Here is a 20022-nt window from a genome sequence, read left to right as displayed (position 1 = left end):
CAGGTTGTGTGTGGGTACATGTTTGCCTGTGTGCATGCCTATTTTGCTCATGTGCATATGTAATAGGACGTCTGACATGATGAAAAGGGTTTCTGTCTTTTTTCTAATAGAGGCAGGAGATCATTTTGTCTTTCTCCTCCACAAGATAGAAGAGGTGTACAGAATAATGATACACAGTAAAGATTACAATCGCCCTGTGGATGCCTCTTCATTCTGTCCTGCTTGATTGATAAGGGATGTGTGTGTGTGTGTGTGTGTGTGTGTGTGTGTGTGTGTGTGTGTGTGTGTGTGTGTGTGTGTGTGTGTGAGAAAAAGAGAGTGAGAGCCAAGACAATAAAATTCTAGGGAGAAAATGGCATGGCTATTTAGTAGCTAGATGTGCATAATTATGCTGCAAATGTGTTTTGCGTACTTAAGAGTTGGCATCATAGACAATCACTTACCCTTCCATTGCATACAGAGGATGACACACACACACACACACACACACACACACACACACACACACACACACACACACACACACTAATCATGATAATAGCATTTGTTAGCAGGCCTGGTTGAAAGCCCCAGTGTTGACAAGAAAATGGTTTGCAAGAGGTTTTAGGAATCAGCCTTTATTCACTTAACAATATTAGAATTTTACAAATGAAATATGAATTCTATGCCCTGTGTCTATGTCCTGTTCCCTAATAACATTTCATGTACATGTTCTGCTCCAAGGCACACGGTTGGGAGAGATAAAGGGAGTGCTCTACCACAAGCCCTGGCTGGCTAATCAAAAGATTTAGCAGAGCACTGGAGATGGAGACTCAACACCACGTTGCACTAGTTGGAGTGGGAAAGTCTAATTATACCCTGAGGGCTGAGAGGGGCTTCCCTCTCTACCTCTCTCCCACATACTCTTATTTCTTCACAAACACACTTGGACTATTTCGGCTAACTATCACACACACACACACACACACACACACACACACACACAGCTCCACTCTTACCTCTTCACACAGGAGCCAGTTGGGCCATCAAGGCCAGGTGACAGATAAGAGGGTGGACACTCCACATCCAGGCTTATAACAACGCTGACCTTTGTAAACACAGATAATAAGTGACTCATTTGGCCCTGGGTCCCAGGACCTCTGTTGTTTAGGAAGGTTATCTCCATTTAGAAGTGGAGTCTGGACCCTGCAGGCATGTGGACAGGATGGTAAGCTTGTGTGACCTTGTTAGCCTTTGTGTATGTAAAAACCTCAAAGCTGCCTCTGGTTAAAGGTTAACACTCCGCATAATAAAACGTTTTTTGTAGTTTGTGACCTCTGACAGCATGGACCTCATCACCTGTGTAAGTGTACATAAGTATATATGTAAAGATTCTACATTCTATTCCCAAGCAAATCACAGGGTAATTGTTCTGTACTGTCTTTGACACCTAAATCAATTCAATTTAAATTCAATTTTATTCATACTGGCAATTCATTACAGAAGTTGTTTCAGGACACCCCACAGATAAAGTAGGTCTAATCTAGCATTGCCAGACCTTCCTGTGTAGGAGGGTCTGGCTAGTCCACACAGTATTCTGAGATATAGGTTGGTTGGTTTGTTTTGTGCATGGGGGATAGTTCAGGGCTTGTGTCCTTTTCCATCCATGAAGTCAGCATGTGAGGGGAGGAGCTGGAGGAATGAAGTCAGCATGTGAGCTGTAGCTAGTTTATTTAATTAAGAATAAATCAGAGAAATAGATAAATATGTAAATATTGAAAAAACAAAACACAAATGGGCACAAATAGAATGAAAGATCAAATAAAAGATAAAGCCAACATTTGTTCATGTATTGGTGGGGGGTGGGGGGGTTGCCTGGCAGTCGTGGAAATTAAAGTAGCCTACTACAAAAAGAAAAAGGAAGGTTAAAAAGTATTAAATGAACTTGATAAATAGAAGGGAACAGTACAAAAGAGCGATATATGAGGTATGTAGAGTGTAAATGGGGTCAAGGGAATGATGTTAAATGTGAAAATGTAACCGTGGGTTATGGTTATGGTTCTGGGATGGGAGAGAAACGTGTTCTGGTTTATTGGCATGTCTTTAAACCAATCACAATCATCTTGGGCGGCGCTAAGCTCTGGACAGAGCCTCTACTAAATAGTCTCAGGAAGGAACTTGTTTGGGTGGAACATGTGAAACTAAGAAAACTCAGATTGGACAGATAGTCTAGCTAGCTGTCTGGATTTACCCTGCAGAGATCTGAGGAGCAGTTAACCATAGTCCTCACAAATCCACCGGAGATTAATATTCCAACACAAAGAAAGCAGAAAGTACCAGACATTCGGCCGAATAGAAGGACATACGGGAAATTTCCGGCGGCAATGGAGCAATCCCGGAAGTGGAAGGTCATGGATATAGACTAAGTCTAGACTATACTCTATAATTAACAGAGACCTAACAATTCCCCCAAGAAAATTGCACTTAGTGGAGCAGCTGTGTGGAACAACTTCCTTTTAACAGGCACAAACCTCTAACATAACTAGGTGGGCGGCTATCTGCCTCGACCGGTTCGCCTTTGACAAAAGCCCAAATTGTAATCAATTCAAATATATCCAAAGCACATTCACTACAATTAAATGCACACAAGAAACAAAAATAATACTCAAAAGTATACTCAAACTAGACAGTATGCAGACTAAAATTGGTCGATTTTCGACCAGTGTGCTGGTAAGTGTTCTTCTTCTTCGGCATTTAACAACAGAATAGAACACTTGTAGGCGTATAAGCTGCCCCCGCCGGGTCTGAAAGAATTGCATCCCTGGTACCCTGATAAAGTACCTCTGGTACAAAAATGACTACTGTAACGTTTTCAAAATTTTGCCAATGACTTGCCCTCAGGTCGCAGATTTAGAGTACCTCGGTTCAAGACCAATAGGAGTAAAAACTCCTTTGTCCCATGTGCAATAACTCAACTTAATTTGCACATGTAATGTAGTACTTTTTTGTTTTGTTTTTAGAGATTGTTCCAGTGGTGATAAATTGCGTTGTGTGTATTACATACAGGAAACCTTTTTTGTACTCATGTCTTGTATTGTTGCCTCTATTTGTATGTTGCTTGAATGTGTTTCTTTTTTATCTTTCACTCCTGACTGCATATCAAGTTTCCCATTTGGGATAATAAAGTGAACTGAACTGAACAAGTGTCGGTTCTTGTGACATCCCTATGCACTATTGTTAAAACCCTGTCAGAAACCTGGGTACGCATATACGTACATGGTAAAGAAATGTGCTATAAATAGAAATCTGGCTGGGGAAATAAGGTTTCTCTAAACCATTAAGGAGACCAGGTTTTTAAGGATATTACTGAAATGATGTTACTGCAGAAAGCCCACAGTAACCAAGTTACTTGAGTGCATGTAAACACACTGACTCAAGAATGACCAAACTCAGTCAATGAGGCCAAATATGTGGCAGCTTTTGCACGTATGTCTGTGACCTGCTGACATTTCAGCATGTTGCTCAACTCCCCTGACATAGTTTGAGTGCAATGTTTCAATATTGGCCCTGCCCCACAAGGCAGTCTAACTCTGTTTTCGGAAGCTCTGAGTGAAATCAAGCAATCCAGATCATATCTATTTGATTTCTCACAGTCCTAATATAACCTCTTCCACATGAGGCTTTTTATTACCGCTCAGGGAGACAAGCTTTATTTGCAAGCTGTTTGCTGTAGCAAATCGTTATTGCTCCATGGCATTTCAATTGAAGAAGATATCATGTTATTGTGTCATTCACTGAGTCCCAGACGTGACTCCAATAGGAAACTAAGATATTGAAATAGGGATTTTAATAAAGGGAGCTAAAGATATGATTCTACCTGAAGAGGGTAGGAAATATCCAACAATAGCGTGAGAAGAATAGTATTCCCAAACTGATAGCTGTTAATCTTAAGTACTCAAAACATCCACATGCAGAGCTAGAGATGTTGCTGAAAGCTCACAAACACAAGCACTTTCATAACTCTCTCACAATCTTCACGTCACGCTGTGATTTTTAAATGTCTCCATGTACTGTAGTGCAACTTTGAGGTATTTGTGCATTATTTAAAGTCTCAGTTCAGTGAAATCAGTTTTATGACAAGCTGTGCCGTGTTTTGGCATCTGATAAGCCTTCAAACCAGACCCCCAGGAAGTGCACCAGGCTTTGAAGCAAATTGAAGATAAAGGCCAGTGGAATTACAAATCATGCGATGCGCTCTGGCCCAAAAAGTCTTTTTCCCGTAGACTTACATGGCGAAAGAGTAAATCAGTTGATACATTTTTTTGAGTGTCACAACTAGAGATGGTCCGATACAATATTTTACTTTCCGATACACATTCCAATTTCTGAACTTGCGTATCGGCCGACACAGAGTATCGATCCCATACCAGTGTGTCATATATTTCATTATGTTTTATCAGTTGTATACTGCTATCCCTGTATGGATGTGATAGGATTTCTATTATTGTTGTCGGCCTGGGTCAGGTTAAACTTTTTGTGAAACATGAACAAACACAGACGAATGCCATAGAACTTTCTTTTACTATCCAGTTTGACAGCGAGTCAAGAGAAAAGAACATAAATAAACTATTTTAAAGTGGATTTTCTTTAGGCTGATTTACGTGGTATCGCATCATTGCATAAACTCCAGTACTCGCCGATACCGATACCAGCATTTTAGGCAGTGTTTTGCTGTTGTATATATATTTTTTCTGTACAAGCTTCCTTTGTGTATTTGTGGCTGGCTGGTGTGTACATACATTAAGCAAGTATAGTGTGTGCCATGGCTGACATCATTACTATTCAGCTGCCTAAATATGCAATGTTAGCACCTGGACAATATTATAGAGTGAGCAACTATCACCCTTTTAGAGTACACGCATTCATTCATTTGACAAGATGTTTTTGGATTTTGACTGTCTTGGTCTATGATGAATAGGGTTGGGTAATGAAACGCGGTGCCAATAGGGCACCGGTTCCAACCTAAACGGTAGTAACGAGACCGAATAAGAACGAAAATTTCGGTGCCTTATTTCGGTGCCTGACTTTACACTACACTCAACAGCAGGTAACGCTAGCCTACCTTTAGCTAGCAGCTGGATCAAACACGGTTAAAATGCTGACAGCTAACGTTAAACAGTGTAAAGTGTGACTGTATTTCAACACCGGGACGCAACAGTCTGCTCTGCAGCGCAGCAGATGCCGACGTCGGAAAAACACAGACGGTGCGTTCACTGAAACTGGTAACCTACAGCCTCGCAGTGCATTCAAAGTTATTGTAAAATACCCTTTTCCCATCTGGTGGTTGTTTGAAGGAACCTTTTGTTTTGATGGCAATGATGTAGTCATTGATGGATTTATTTACATTTGAAACGAGTTCATTATTTTGACTGAGTAATCGCCTTTTGCAGGTCACATAAGAGTGGTGTGCTGAATGTACCACGAGGATTGTACTTAGAATTTTGAAAATTGGAAGTTTGTTTCAATAAATGTGCCAAATCGATTGAGAAAAACTGTAGTACTAGCACTTCTTGCAGTGTACGAGATATTCACTGTACAAGTTGTGATCAACTTTTTGTTTTCATTGCATTCACCATATGAAATAAACCTTTTTTCTGTAACATGCCCTGGACACTGTGTTCTGGAATTGTTGAGGTAATGTCTAATGAATGCTCTGTAGCGTTTAGTTACTGACTGGCTGGGTGTATGATCTGAAAACATTGTTTGATTTTGCCAGCAGAGTCAGGTGTTTGTGAATATAGTTTGAGCATTTGGTTTTGTGTTTACAGTTTTGAGAAAATGGGTGAGGGTTTCAAGAAATGTCTTATCAAATCGAGAAAAATTCTAAGAGCGTTCGACTGGTTGACATGATTTGGAAGCTGAAACAGTTGTGACTGAATCTCAGAAAGGTAAAGTCACACTGTACCAAAGCCTGAAGGCCACAGGGCTTATCTTTGAAAGCCTGCCTCAACTGCTGCCTTGGAAATATTTCACCAAACGTTACCGGAATGTGTCCACACTGGTCTGTTTGCTGGACACACACAGGCACTTTTCTTTATCTGCTCGCTGTCAAAATTGTTGTGGGACACCCAGCACGACAACACACGCAAGGTCACATCAGGTAAATGCAGACAAATAGACAGACTCTTTTGCCATCCATCTGACAAACATGCACACACCTGCACGCACATAAACACACACACACACACACACGCACGCACGCACGCACGCACGCACACACACACACACACACACACACACACACACACACACACACACACACACACACACACACACACACACCTTATCTTCGCAGTGGGAGGTGTTTTTGAAGCTGTGACAAACTGTCCAGCCAGCTAAGGCTATCCATGGAGAGCTTTTCTGTTCTGTTGTTTGATGCTGTTTTAGTAATTAACTCAGACAAAAGCTCCAGCAGCTCCCTTCTGATGTGCACTCAACACACATGCGCGCGCGCACACACACACACACACACACACACACACACACACAGACACACACAGACACACACACATTCCACATCTATCCTCCCTGATAAACAGGTAGGCTGGGGACATGCAGAATGTGTCGACAGCATGAACAGCTTCATGTAGAAATAGTTTCAAAGTGAGGAATGTGGGAATCTTTGTTTTCGGATGTGTTGAAGAACGAGAGGTTTGAACTCAACTTATGGCATCAAATACTAAACATTTGCCTCACATCCTTCTACAGATCCTGAAACACAAGACTCGTACATCAATAAGTGGGAGTTCCCTGCAATGTAAATATGCCAGTACATAATAATTCAGTGTAAACTGTTAAAAGCAGCTCTGGTACAGTGAGAAACTGCAAAAAATGAGATGCTGTGAGTAAGAAAATCTCTGACTGGAGCTTTTGCCCTACAGACAGGAGTTTTCCGCTATGTTTGCATTCCTCCTGCTTTAAGCATAATTCATTTTACATTTGCCAAAATGGTTTTAGTGGCGAAAGCAGATTTTAAAGGGGAATTCCAATTTGGTACTGAACTCTCATAAAGCTGGGGGACAGATTAAAAAACAATGGTCAAAATCAAAGCAGCAGAGGCAGAGATGTCCTGACTTTATGTCCATATGATATGGGCCATGTTTCAGAAATTCTGGATCCTACATTTCCCATAATGCAACGGGACAGTGTATTTCAATAGACCTTCCCTGCCTCCTAAGCGGCCTACATTGTTGTCCCGGATTAGTTGACTTTACTAGAAATGTGCGTGGAAACCCGTTGCCTTAAACCGTTTAAGTTTTTAGACAAGGTGAAACTTAACAGGTGAAGTTGTATTAGCACAGACTGGTGGTTTGATGCAGTAGACAAATCAAGTTCATATAAGTAGTCATTACTAAAAATCATTAGTAAACATATGTTACTTAAAATGTAATAAATATTAGGCTCTACTTATCAAAACTAAAGCATGAACTCAAACTTATAAACATGTTTTTTTCTTTATAACAGTATAGTGTTAAGAAGAATGTATTCAATACATTCATTCCAGTAAAACAGAAAGGATGACAATGCATAGATTGTAATTTCCAACATGCTCTGCATGGGCTGTTCAGAACATATATTTTTCCCATGAGCCTTTGCACCGCTTTTAGCACGGAACAGTCAAATGGACCCGCCCCTCCCATACAGAAACTTAACATCCTTAGTTATCTTTACTTAATATGATCTGTGCACTGCATACTTAAGATGATTATTACAAACAACTAATGTGATTTAGTAATGCCTATGCTTTTTAACAAAACATGAAAGAACAAGTAGTGACCACTAAAAGGTTTAATTACAACTAAATCTGGGTTTACGGTGTATTCTTTCAAACCCTACACCTCCACTTTGTAATGCAATTCAATTCCATTTCAATTCCATTTTATTTATAGTATCAAATCATAACAAGAGTTATCTCAAGACACTTAGACAAGATAGAGTAGGTCTAGACCACACTCTATAATTTACAAAGACTCAACAATTCTCTCTAAAGAGCAAGCATTCAGTGCAACTGCCGGTTCGGGGTGTGATGAACAGTGGCCATTATAGTCACGATAAAGATAATGTAACTATGACTAGAAATAGTAGTAGTAGTAGTAGTAGTAGTAATTGTAGTAGTAGTAGTAGTAGAAGTAATGCAGGCTTTCCGTTAAACATTTAAAGCTTTGAGATTCCCCTGATGACATCATCCGGGTTACTTTTCAAACTTAAGAGAGTTTCCTCCAGAGCCACCGCTGTACAAAATTTTGTTAACAGGAGTAGTACTCCTCGTGACAAGCAAACTGAACCTCATATAGTGAAGTCCCCTCTTTGAAAAGTAAAAATTTCAACTAACTATGTGGACTTCTGGGCATCTGCAGTAATTCAAATGTTGATGTTCTTGGGGTTCAAAGGTCACATCTGACATTAGAAACAGCAGTTGAGAAAACAATTTCACCTCGAGGTCAATAGAAGCTGTTCTGGGCTCTCGATCATATCACATGATCAGCAGATGTACTTTGCCCAGTTTACAAAGTGTGGAAGTTCAAATTGCCTTTTTTTCTAAGCCCCTTAACTGTGAACTTTAAACACCAGCTTTTAAAGTTGTCTCACATATTTCTGATAAAGAATTTGGTCGGTAATTCACCATGATCAATGGTAATCTAACTTCATGCTGTGCACACGGCGCGAGTAGGACACAGTAAAGCGAGTTGGTTAGCTTGCTGAGGAGTTGAAGGTGTGCAGCTCTTCATTTAACAGCTGAATGTGGCTGCTCCTTCTTGTTCCGTTCCGTTACTCCATGCAAAACTTTACGCAGATGAAAAATGCAGAAAATTACTGTTGTTTTGAAGAGGCATGATGAGTGACTGCAGTCAGCGCTAACCTCTGTGTACTAAAGATCTTATTTTGGCACTTGCTTTCCACACCTACCTCACTTCCTGTACCTCACTTCCTTTCCTCCTCTGTCTTCACCAATGATTGGCTTTTGTTTCCACCCTAATTACCTGATTGGGTTCACCTGGTCACTCCTTATTTAAAGGACAATTCCGGCGCAAAACAAACCTAGGGGTTAATAACAGATGTGTACCCACTCTGTCGCTCTCTGGGACATGTTTTCATGCTAATCGAATGTGTTTGTAGCTTGAAACAAGCTAGCGCGGACCGCGATTAGCTTACAACGCTAGTATTCGGGGCACAGGGAAAGTAAAAACAAATACCTATTTATGCCACTAAAACGGCTCAAAATATCACCAAACTTCAACTGTAGCACAATGAGGGTCCCTAAATGTTAACCGAAGCATTGAGAACATTGTAAGTGTACAGACAGTTTATTAAAAAGATAGATTATAAAGACAGTCGCGTTCTCGTATACAGGCGGCCGCCGTCTTGGGAGCTACTGTCTTTCTAAACTAGCAGCGACACGTAAACTCGTACTTTTCAAACTTCAAACCAGAGCGCTGTGTTGTATTTATTCAAGCCTGTTTCTTGTATTGAGTGCTTTTTGAAATAGGCGAGCTGTGTTTTCATGTTTGGAGGGAGGGTTTTTCCATGTATGGCAAATAACTAAATATGTCTCTCATGTGGTGATACTGTGTTTGAGGAAGGCGTATCTCGATCCACGCTGTTTGATTTAGCTTTTATAACATCTATTGTCCTCTGGTTTAACATCTTACCCTCTATATTTATAGGGGGATTTATATGTTTATATTCAAAGGTCAAAAGAAAAATGAACCATTTCTTCTTCACAATAAACATCACCTTTTGTGGGTACATCAACCGTCAAATTGTGTAACTGAATGTGGGAAGCAGCAACGAAGCCCTTTGAATCCTGGATTAAACAAGCAATAAAAGATCCAAGTATGTGCCGGATTTCCACAAACGTCTTATTGAATCATCCAATATCCGAGATAAACCCCCCAAAACCCACCTGGCACTCTCAGCTGGACTTCAAAATGCCCTCTCTAATGAAAAACCTTCACCCACATTGAAAACCCAAATAGATCCTAAGCATTGCATTGACTAGCCGAGCCAAGTAAAACATTCCACGTGTATTGGTATCAGAGGGGCTTTGGGAGAGTTGTGGGTTCCGCGAGGCAGCCTGTCGAAGCCATTTCCAAAGCAGCATCATATCTAAGTGAGGTCATTCTGTTGAATCGCCCCCTGAAGCGAATTGCCTAAAAGTCCCCTAATAACTTTATTACCATATACAGTATATCAAGGCCAGTGCTTGGTCTTGCTCGAATTTGTGGGAGACTTGGAAGCCATCTGTGAGCTGCTGTGCTGCACTTCCATTCTCTCCTCCTTCGTTTGACCTACAGTCATCGCCGGCTTGTTTCCTTTTTTCTCTCCTCTTTGTTTCCCTGCCTGTCTTCATTAAACTTGTCAAGATCCTGCTGCATCTATGCCAGCCCTGTATTGTGCTCTGCTGTTCTCATCACTGTGCCCTTCAGTTGCCTGGAAACTGAGTTTGACGAAGACAAGTGAAGAGAACACCTTCTGACACAAAGTAAACCTTGTTATATAAAGTATATGCAAAGTTTTTGAATGAAAGTGAGGCTCAATTAAGGGGAACTGTTGGGTAGATCAACATTTCCTTCGCAGTAGGGCAGCATTGGTGTGTCTGTGTCCTCTGCAATTAGGTCTGCAGCTGATATACTGTATGACTCCAGAGAACTGGGTAGTTAATATCCTTGATGTCTAAGGCAACCAGGGACACTTGGATCCTGACATTTGTAATGAAAATTAGGACAATGTAGACATTAATCTACCCTACATGGCTGAAGATACAAGTCTGTTTTATGATGTGACAATGCTATAGTTAGTTGTTTTTTTTTAGATTTAGGCAAAGAAACAACATGGTTAGGTTTAGGGAAAGATCATGGTTTGGGTTAAGACAATTATTTAGTTATACGAGTACTTCACCCTAAAAATGATCATCTGTTTATATTAGAGATGTTCCAATACTGCCTAAAACGCTGGTATCGGTATCGGGAAGTACTGGAGTTTATGCACCGATCCGATACCACGTAATAAAGCCCTAAAGAAAATCTACGTTAAAGTAGTTTATTTATGTTCTTTTTCAGTTATAACTGACTGTCAAACTGGATAATAGAAGGAAGTTCTGTGGCGTTCATTGTTTGTGTTTGTTCGTGTTTCACAAAGAGTTTAACCTGAGCCAGGCTGACAACAAAGACAGAAATCATATCACATCCATACAGGGATACTAGTATACAGATGTTAAAACATAATAAAATATATGACACACTGGTATCGGATCTGTACTCGGTATCGGCCGATACACAAGTTCAGGTATCAGAATCGGTATCGGGAAGCAAAAAATGGTATCGGGCCATCTCTAGTTTATATATTACACACCCCGTGTTACCTTGAATTCTTGAGGAAAAAATAGTTTTTGTCGCATGCCATTGAACGAAAAAAAATCCCAAAACTGAGAATATTCTTGATAATTTGAAGTAAAGTTCTTTGTTCTTTGTTCTTCCTTTGTTCACTGTGGAGGCATGCAAGATTTCAAGGTAAAATGGGACAATATACAAATGATCATTATAAAGCCGCCTACACATGATAAGCCATTATGGAGTGGCATTTTTTCCCTCAACAAATCCATAAGTAAATATAATAACAACAATAATAATAATGCAAATAATAACATTGATTGTGATGTGACTTCTGCTATAAGAAGAGGTGCTGGTGTTTTGGTGGTGGTATTGTGACGGCCTAAATCCCAATCCAACATCAAACCACATGCATGTGTGTGCTTCAACGAGCTGAGGACTGATTATGTATTTATGCCTCACTTTCGGACTGTATCAAGAGCTATACATCACCTAGTCTATATCCACGACGTTCCACATCCGGGATTGCTCCGTTGCCGCCTGCTCCTCAGATCTCTGCAGGGTGAATCCAGACAGCTAGCTAGAATATCTGTCCAATCTGAGTTTTCTGTTGCACGACTAAAACTACTTCTGAACGTACACATGTTCCACCGAAACAAGTTCCTTCCCGTGACTATTTTTGCGGCACCGTGGCTCTGCTCGGTGCTTAGCTCCGCCCATGACGATTGTGATTGGTTTAAAGAAATGCCAAATAAACCACAGCATGATCCATTTTGACAAAACACATCTGCTGACACTTCGTTAAAGGACCAGTGGGTAGAATTTTGTGGCATCAAGGGGTGAGGTTGCCAATTGCAACCAATTGAATACCCCTTCTCTCACCCCTTTCTTTTGTACATTGAATAATTAAATCATTTATCTTTAATATACAGACTGTCCTCCCCAAAAAATGTCTGTATAGCAGCTTATTAGGACCCATATTTACGCTTAATGTTAGGCAGTGACCTATGCCTTACCTGTACAGTAGTAATTATGACCGGAGCAAAGGCGGAAGTCAGCTGACATAGTCAGGTGACGAAGTATAAAGAGTGACAAAGTCAAACAAACATAGGCCTTTTACCCAGGAGACTGCTGTTCGAGTCCCGTATGAAACCAAAAGTCACCGTTGACTTATTTTAACTGACGTACGTAAGTTAACTTGCGTCAATTACTTAACTTACATACGTAACTGAAATTTTGTAACAATCATACTTATTGTAACTCAATCCATGATCTTTTCCTAAACCTAACCAAGTAGTTTGGTTTCAATTCACAATGAACCATTTTAAAATGTGTTGTTTCACGTGTTTAAAACTGTGAACATTGTTATTATTATTATCATTATTATTATTATTATTATTATTATAGATGCAGTTGTCAGATGAGAAGCATTATGTAGAGGACAGGCAGGATTCCCTGCCCTTCACATGAGGCAGCCCTCCATCAGTTCATCAACACATACAGCCGCCTGCTGTATGTGTTGACTTTTCAAAGCAGTGACGGAACGACATATACAATGTCATCAGTCCTATTTGTCACCCCGCTGCCCATTGTATCTTGTCGATGCGATGTGCCGTCAGTTTTTTTTTTAAAAACCCAAACAAGGGGCGGCTGATCCGTGCATCACTGCCACGCAGCGGCTGACATTAAATCGATATGGGGGGTCATGTATTTGTGGGTCGCACCGTGGCCACAGAGCTAATGACAAAACAAGACAAATTAAGTGTCTGCTTAGGCGCACTTCCTCAGCTTGACAAGATGACGGGGAAAGTAATGGGGAAAGATGTGAAGAGAAGACAAGCAACCATGCAACTGAAAACACGTCATTGTATAAGACTCATTTGGAGAGCTGTTGGACATGCTGCACACAGTGTGATGTGACGCTGATTACCACCCGCATGTCGTGACAAGATAACCTCTGTCCGTATGTGTCATGCTGTATGTATATGTGTATTTGTGTGTGCGGTTTGCCTCAAGGGACCATTGTAAGGCTGTGGAGGTGGCACAGTTGGAGAAGCACAGACCAGTCCTGATAAAACAGACAGAGGCATATCACTACATCAGACGCCGGCAGTGAAACAAATGGGGTCATAGAAGGCCATAAACATCACAATGTCAGTCTCAGTCTGCTGGTGGTATGACCGTTAGTCTTGCAGAAACAGGGGAGCTGATAACCTAACAGCTGAGCTCTGACACACTATTGCAAAAACAAACAGAATAGTAGCTCATAGTCTGGCGTATGAGTCACATCAGTGAATTTACAGAGCCTGAAATAATTGTTTCCAAAATGAAAGTAACAATAATACAATGTGTTGGGAGCAAGTGTGTTGTTCTCACGCCAGTCCTCTGTTTTTAAAGCGTTTGCTGAAACCTTGTGGCGATTACACCCAGCCATATGTCTAGTCTGTGAGCGCTGTAGCTTCGCAGCCATCCAATCCATTCGGCCTTTTAAAAACAGCCACTCTCATCAAACGCTTTATAATTAACCATAAAATATGACTGGAGGAAGTGTGGTGAGCTGTCGCGTTTGTCCTCTGTCCAAAAAATGAGCCTGGCTTCCTCTTGTAGGATGATTTCACGAGTCTTTATAGCAAATTAAAACAGAGTAGTGTGACTGTGTTTATTTTCTCTACATATCTGGTAGTCAAAAATGTAAATAATTGAAACAAGGTACTGGTAAAACCCTGTCATCTACCACCAGACAGATGATACGTGTGTTTGTGTTTTTAACCCACCCTCGCCAGCCCTCTTGCTATCTTGAGAATCATGTCAGAAAAAGTGAAAAGACCATAATGGAGCTACTTAATAACCGGTTTGACAGGCGTTGGAGGCCTGCACCAATAAACATGTACTTCTCCAGGCTCAGTGCTCAGAAAGCTGATGTTCACTGGGGACCAGGTTGGTTTTCTTTTTGATAACAGTTTTTTGTTTGAAAAAGCCACTAAATCTGTGAAAGCTGTGGAACTGGAAGTTTCTGTATACCCAAGTTTCTCACTGTCTACTTCTCTCTCTGTTTGTCTCCCTGTGTCCCTTTATCTCCCGCTCTCTGCCCAACTTCATCCCTCTCTCTCTCTCTCTCTCTCTCTCTCTCTCTCATTTTGCAGAGCAAACAATGCCAAGAGCAACATACAGAATGTATAGAATGTAAATGGGAAAAAGAACATGGGAATACCAATTTTAAAAAAGTGTTGCTACCACCCACAGTACAGTCCACTCTGCATTATTAGAAGTTACATTTTTGTAACTTATTTTTACATATTTGGTGCAAATGTGTAAATGCTAAACAGGAGACAACTGTTCAGCCGAAGTTCAGTAGTCAAAGCAGTTACGTTTACCTGACCCTACAAAACCTCTACAGTGTGTGTGTGTGTGTGTGTGTGTGTGTGTGTGTGTGTGTTTGTGTGTGTGTTTTCATTGTAATTACATGTCACCCAGTTCAACAGTGTGGCTCATTGATGTGTTTTTAATAGTTAATGGCACAGATTAATAAGATATATCAGGCTTGAGATACACACACATACACATACACTCCTAAATTACCAACAGTGGACTATCGGGCTACACCGACCAAGTGTGTACATTTCTGGTAATTTACACACACACACACACACACACACACACACACACACACACACACACACACACACACACACTGTAGAGGTTTTGTAGGTCAGGTAAACGTAACTGCTACCGAACTTCGGCTGAACAGTTGTCTATCTCCTGCAAATGTGCTTTTTATTTTTTAGAAATTGACACACACATACACAACCACAACCACACACACACACACACACACACACACACACATTACTTGTTAGTAGATACATTCATTGGCTTGTCCTTTCATGGGATGTGTTGACAATAAGAAAAATATAGAATATCACCAGCCTCATCCTTTAAAGGTGCACTATGAGTTCCTGCATGGTTTCAGCGAGATTTCATTTTAGTCTCAAATCGTAGTCATCTCTCCTTGATCCGCTAGCTGCCTGCCCACTGAACACACTGTGAAAAAGCCCGGTCTCGGGAGACTACACAGGGGTCGTAAACGTCAAACTAACACTAGAGGCACAGGCTGTGCACCAAAATACAACAAACCACGTTCCAGCCAATCACTGACAAGATGTTTGGGGGAGGGGGTGGGGGTTAGTGACAGTTAGTCAGTTAGTCATGACAGTTACGGAAACATGGGGGGAGGGGCGAGCTTGCTCTGTTTTGTTTGGTATTTACTTGGAACGTCAACAGAAGTGACGTCATGCAAGAACTCATAGTGCACCTTTAAAGTATTTTAAAGGTGCACTATGAAGGCAAGGTTTGAATAGTACTGACTATTCTGCAGCATCATTTTGTTTAATTGATATGCATCTTTTATTGTACACACAGATGTGATTACAGTATATTCCTCTGATTCACTTTCTCATTCTCTCTACTTGACTCCCCTGCTCTATTTCTCTGTCTGCATCCAATTACATTTTTCTCTCTCCCTGTCAACCTCCATTTCTCTCTACCTCTCTTACTGTCTGCATCCAACTCCAAATCTCTCTATTTCTCCTTCCCACTCTCTCCATTTCTCTCTCTGCTGAACACAAATTCTCCCTTCATCCCTCTCTCTCTCTCTCTCTCTCTCTCTCTCTCTCTCTATCTCTCTCCATCCAATTCCATTTCTCACTCTTGATTTATACACATTTCTCACTCACTGTCCCTTTTCTCTGCATCTGACTGCAAATATTTCTATCCTTTTTTTTTTCTTTCCCATCCTGCCTCTATTTGTCTATGCCTGTCTCTTCCTCCTCTCCGTCTCTGTCCAGGCTGCATCACTTTCTCTTGCTGTCTGTCTCTATTTGTCTCAGTGGACATGTTGGTTTCTCTGAGGGCTGCACACCGACATGGTGAAATGGAGGTAGTTAGTTCCTGCAGCGACGGCGGCACTTTGCAGTGAGGATAACAACTTCAGATATTGACGGGGAGGAGGAAGTTGACTTCAGGGGTCACTGTGAGCAGGCAAGAAGTAGAGGTGAAGCTTTAACATGCTGCACACATCAGCTGTAGGTTTCCTTAAGGCATATGGTTTGTTTCAACTTGGATCTTACATTATTTTCATAGTTTGTATCAGGGTTTATTTTTGGGAATGTTGCCATGTTCACAGATCATGACTATTAAAGCTTTATTTATACCTCTGTGTTAAAGGGATAGTTTGGATATTTTAAAGTGGGGTTGTATAAGGTATCCATAGTCAGTGTATTATCTACAGATGGCAGACGGCACGTCCCAGTTTGTAAAAGTAGACAACAGTAGAGACACAGAAGCTAAGCAACATGCTGCTGTTGACAGGGCCAGCATGGGTAGCGGCAAAACCTATTTTAGCCATCAGAAAAAAAGGCCCACCTTAAAAAATTTATATCAGTTTAAGGTGTCTATATGCACGATCTTCCACTTCCAGAATTGCTCCGTTCCCGCCGGAAATTCCGCCGTATGTCCTTTTCGGCCAGATATCCGCTACCTTCCTCTTTCTTTGTGTTGGAATTTTAAACTCCGGTGGATTTCTAAGGACTATGGTTAACTGCTCCTCAGATCTCTGCAGGGTAAATCCAGACAGCTAGCTAGACTATCTGTCCAATCTGAGTTTTCTGTTGCACGACTAAAACAACTTTTGAACGTACACATGTTCCACCAAAATAAGTTCCTTACCGAGGCTATTTTTGCAGCAGAACTCTTTCTTTTTTCCACTCCCATTAATCATCTCACGACCCCTCAAATTCATCTGGTGACCCTTGGGAGGGGCCCAAACCCTAGGTTGGGATCCAGTGGATTAAACTAGTACTAGTACTAAACTGTACATAAAGTAGTTTAAACTAGCTCCACCTTGAGCGGCTACAGTACTAACAGTAATATGCTGCATACACATTGATACATAGTAGTATAACCAATCTAATAATGTTGTATTTCATAATACAACAAGGATGAAACTAGTACTTCTCCTTTGATACTTTAAGTACATTTTACTGCCAAATTGTGAAAATTTTTTTAATGCACTTTTACTTTTAATGGAGTATTTTTATATTGTTGTATTTGTACCGTTACTTAAAGGATTTAAGTACTTCCTTACCGGACTAAACCTTACCATAGCCTGCTTTGGGCCAGTGAATCAGCCCAATGAACTGGGACCAATTCTGGTGCATCGTCCATCATTGTGTCTGGCAACAGGCATGTTGGATTTCGGCTACCATTGGGCTGAGTAATTTTGACTCCCTGGGAGGCAATTAGCAGCCCAGTCTCACACCCCCCCCCCTCCAAAAAAAAGAAAAAAATATCCTGTCCTGCGAAATCCAGAGAGAAAGACTCCCGAATCCCGTCCCGCTCCCGTTTCGTTCCCTATGTTGCCTATCAGACTCTGTTGCCCCACTGTAGCATGTTTGGTTAATTGCGGTCAAATCACTGAGGTTGCCTCGTAAATTTAGGCTACACTATACATGCATTACCTGCAGGCCTAGGCCATTTCATTACGTAATTCCTAAGAGAGATCTCACACTCAAAACACACACATTTAGCTTCTTTCCAGAATCCATTTTGCCGACTCTCTCGGTGTAGTCGCTGCCGCTGATTGATTGGCTTGTGAACATGGCAGCTGCTTTGTCTTGCACTGATAGGCTACTCTGATTGGCTACTGGTAGCCGCCAATCAACAAACGTATTGTGAGTTGTAAGTGGTTCTCTTTTCTAAAACAAAATGCCTCATAATCTTTGGGCGCACTCACTGCATTGCAGCGTAATTTTTTTATTTAATCTCCGGCTCCGTCCCGCTCCTGCCCGCTCCCATTGAGTTCTACGCTCTATTCCGTCCCTATCACGTTACCAACAATGAAATTGACTCCTGTACCGGAATACAATAATGACCCGCGGGAGTCCTGAACAATTGTCACCCTCTAGTGGCAATGACAATAAAAACTACAGCTCTGAACCAAGAAACTAGAAAAGGACATCATAGTCATTGTAAAGACTAAAATATGTCACAGCCCACAGGTGAGTTTTTCTTTGTTAAATGTAATTTACCAGTCTACAGAGAAGAAGGAACGGTATCCATAACTGAACTATATCCCTGTCACTATTGCTACACCGTAGAATCTCATTTAGCTGTGCTGAGGAGACTGGAGAGCCTATTAGCTTTTAGCTTCTTTTTTTGAGTGGATGCCAGATTCATTTAGAAAACGTAATTAAATAGAAAAGCTTGAGGATGATGATACATCCTGAGCAGCATGGGAGTTGAAGTGTAGTGCATCAGCTGCTGGAGGAATTTCAGTCTTATTGACAAATAAATCCTGTACTCTGATTGCATTTTCGTGGCATTTAAATGTTGTACCTTCATGCATTTACTACGGGTGTCAGTATGTTTGTGTCACAACTCACAGAAAGAAAAAAACCCTCAGTAAATACATCGGATGTAAAAAAAAAAAAAAAAAAAAAAAAAAGTCCCCTCGCTTGTTCTGCTTTCTGAGGAAAAACTCCTTTTTACTGATTGTTACCAACTTTGATTGAGTTGATAAATGTGGTCTGGTGAGTGTGTTTCTGTGTGAATGAGATATTGTAGAGCAACTACAACTTTCTGTCCAAGTTTGGTCTGAATCAAGAGCTTTTTTTCTATGATCTCAGTGGTTCAGCCTTGGAAGCCAGTCAAGTCTTCTGTAAATAATCCAAGACTGAATCACCAGATCTGTCACATGATACAGTGTTTTGTCAGCAGCAGCTTCATGACAACAGTCAGACCTTGTGACAAAGACAGAAATACATGAGACACACACCAAGATGTTAAAATAGCCACATTACAAATAAAATGTCAGCATGACAGCACAAATACTGTATGTCCACTCACACAAGCTCACACAGTAAGACTGATAAGGTACCTCCCAACCCTCCAGCAAAACACACACACACACACACACACACACACATGAACAAAGTCCAGCGTCTCATCTTCCTCAATAGCCCATCTCACTGTTTCAGCTAATCTTTACCATCACAGGCCGGGCCGCCATTGTTGGGATTTCCTCTTCTTAATTACCAGGAAACTGGGCTTTGTGCTTACTGTGCGGCTGTGTCAGGCTCCATTTCTAACCCTGTTGTGTATCTTTAACCCCCCTGTGAGGCTGGATGGCCAGAGGGCCAGCTAGGTTTACCACCTGTTGTGGCAATTACTAACTGAACAAAGCATTGAAGGCAAGGAGGGGTTTTATTTTACCTGTCAGTGCTTTTTTATTTTAAGGAAATAGTCATCATCATCAGAAGGCAAACTACCACCACTATTATTCAATACGAGCAATTAAGCTGCTGTAGATTTTTATGTCATGAAATACAAACTACATAACCAGCATGGAACAAGTACTTGACCTCGGGTCAATTTGGACCCATTTTCATAAAGTGTCTATATCAGAAATTTGGGTTTCTTTCAACCAAACTGTCAATAACGTGGATGGATCCATACCATGCTCTACACATAAACTACTACTGTGGGTTTTTTTTTCAATTTTATAGTATTTGAAGAAAAACTGATAAAAGAAAGTTGAACAACGTGATGAAAAAAATTACAAAAATGTCAAAGAAACTTCAAGGCGCAGAAAAAAAAA

The 20022-nt window shown here is 40.9% G+C and overlaps 1 long non-coding RNA gene across 1 annotated transcript; it reads right to left on the bottom strand.

The window, feature by feature from the left end:
- Positions 1-3622: 3622 nt before the first annotated feature.
- On the bottom strand, positions 3623-17113 carry LOC116064864. The gene is made up of 5 exons (XR_004896506.1): positions 17012-17113; positions 15213-15218; positions 11402-11409; positions 7817-7818; positions 3623-3634 (listed from the first exon to the last, which is right to left on the bottom strand). It is a non-coding gene; the product is annotated as an uncharacterized LOC116064864 (long non-coding RNA).
- Between the last annotated feature and the right edge of the window lie 2909 nt (positions 17114-20022).

The sequence above is a fragment of the Sander lucioperca genome, chromosome 23 (assembly GCF_008315115.2).
Source record: "Sander lucioperca isolate FBNREF2018 chromosome 23, SLUC_FBN_1.2, whole genome shotgun sequence".
NCBI classification, from domain to species: domain Eukaryota; kingdom Metazoa; phylum Chordata; class Actinopteri; order Perciformes; family Percidae; genus Sander; species Sander lucioperca.
This window is presented reverse-complemented; position numbering and strand designations above follow the sequence as displayed.